This window comes from Mandrillus leucophaeus, unplaced genomic scaffold (genome assembly GCF_000951045.1).
Source record: "Mandrillus leucophaeus isolate KB7577 unplaced genomic scaffold, Mleu.le_1.0 Scaffold1263, whole genome shotgun sequence".
Classification (NCBI taxonomy): Eukaryota; Metazoa; Chordata; class Mammalia; order Primates; family Cercopithecidae; genus Mandrillus; species Mandrillus leucophaeus.
The window spans coordinates 28,160-30,266 of NW_012101021.1; positions in this window are offsets into that span (position 1 = coordinate 28,160).

Genomic DNA, 2,107 nt, shown 5'->3' on the forward strand with positions numbered 1-2,107 from the left:
GGAGCCGGGGAGATCCGCAGATGGCGAGGAAGGAATGAGTAAGAGAGAGGGACAGAGAGAGAGAGAGAGCTGGACACAGCAGCGAGATGGAGAGAGAGGCAGATGCAGGGCGGGAGGGATGGAGAGAAAGATGGTGAGAGGAAACAGACTCAGAAAAAGGCAGAGAAGTAGAGCAACGGAGAGGTAAAGGAGAGAGGGAAGAATAAACAATGAAAAGGAAAAAAGGAGAGGCCAAGACAGAAAGAGGCTTTCCCTGAACAGATATGAACTAAGATAGAAAGAAAAAGGAGTTTGAGAGACAAAAGAGAAGAAGGAAAGAGAAACAGTGACTAAATTGACAAGGGGTGGAGGGAGAGAGGATATTGAAGAAAAGAGAAAGGTTTCAGAGAGACCAAAAAGAAGAGAGAGGGCAGCTCGATGCCCGGAGTAGAGCTGGCAAGAGAGAAGGAGCCAGGATCTGGAGTGGGAGGTCACAGCTGCTGGGTGGGGGAGCCCCGGAGGCCAGCTCCCTCTCAGAGGGCCTGCGGAGGCTCAGGCCTGGCCTTAGGGGACATTGCTTAAGAAGCCAGATTCCAAAGGGTATGTGACCCAGGCCAGACCAGCACAGCCTTAAGGAGTCAGGCAGGTGAGCCCAGGAGAGAGGCCACCGATTCACCTGCCAGGTGGCCTCAGGTGGTTCTGCAGTAGGCGAAGAAGTCAGCCTCCTGGTGAGGCTGCCCTTCACAGGTGAGGCTTAGACAGGGTGACTCATGTCGAGTGACTTACTAGACTGCAGTGTGGGGCAGTACACGGATGCTATTCCACCATCCTGCACATTGCACAGGACTTTACAGTTTGCAAGCCACAACCCCATTTAGCCAGGGATGGCTAGAGCTCATTCCAGTTGCCCAGGTGAGGGGAAAGCTCAGATCTCACGGTGGTGCCACGGCAGAGTCCTCACAAAGCATACAGGCCTCCTGCCCCCTCGGTCATTGCCCCGACCTTGGCAGAAGTGCTCTGTGCTAAGATAGAAGCCCCTAGCGCCTTTCAGGGCCCGATGAACTGTGGGATTAAGCACTTGGGGAAAGGATCTAGACCAGCCCTCGGGATCTCCTGCCTTGGGTGAGTCCCTTCCCCTCTCTGGTGCTGTTTCTGTCTCTATAAATTGAGGAGAATGATACTCACCCTACAGGGTTGGCCTCAGGGATTAGATGAGAGAGGAAGTGCCCAGCAGGGAACATGCATCAAACACATTCTCTCAGATGACTCCACTGATCTCTCTGAGCCTCAGTTTACCCACCTGTTAAAGATGACCACCAATGGCTTCCTCACAAGCTGCATGAGGAGCGGCTGGAACTCTGCCCAGCATAGAGTACAGGCCCCAGTACACACCCTCCCATCCCCCTCTCCTTTACTCCCTCCCAGCTCAGCCCCAGGCTCCAGGGCTAAGGGCACAAAGCAGCACCTGTGCTTCTCCCAGAGGGAGGAGGGAGCAGCCTGCCCACAAGCGGCTACTTTTGGTGCCCCTTTTAGCCACAACTTGCACAGAGACTTTAATTTAAACTCACTTTTAAACGTTATTTTTCTTTCTGATTATGCATGCTCATTGCTACAGATTAAGAAGAAAAGGAGTTTGGGAGGCCAAGGCAGGCAGATCACGAGGTCAAGAGATCGAGACCGGCTTGGCTAACGTGGTGAAACCCTGTCTCTACTAAAAATACAAAAAATTAGCGGGGCTTGGTAGCACAAGCCTGTAGTTCCAGCTACTCAGGAGGCTGAGGCAGGAGAATCATTTAAACCTGGGAGGCAGAGGGTGCAGTGAGCCGAGATCACGCCACCACACTCCAGCCTGGGTGACAGAGCAAGACTCCATCTCAAAAAAAAAAAAGAAGAAGAAGGAGGTAAGTATTCATGTATTAGCGTAATTTCACATCAACTTCCTACATTTTTGTGCGTATTCTTTCAGATTTTAGATGATATACCCTACCTTTTGACTATGAAAACTTTTGAATACAAAAAAATTACAAAATAATAGTATATGAAAGAAAGATATAATGTACTTATCAACCCTGCTTCAACAAGTATCAGTTCATAGGCAGTTTTTTACGGTTTTTTTTTTTTTGAGACA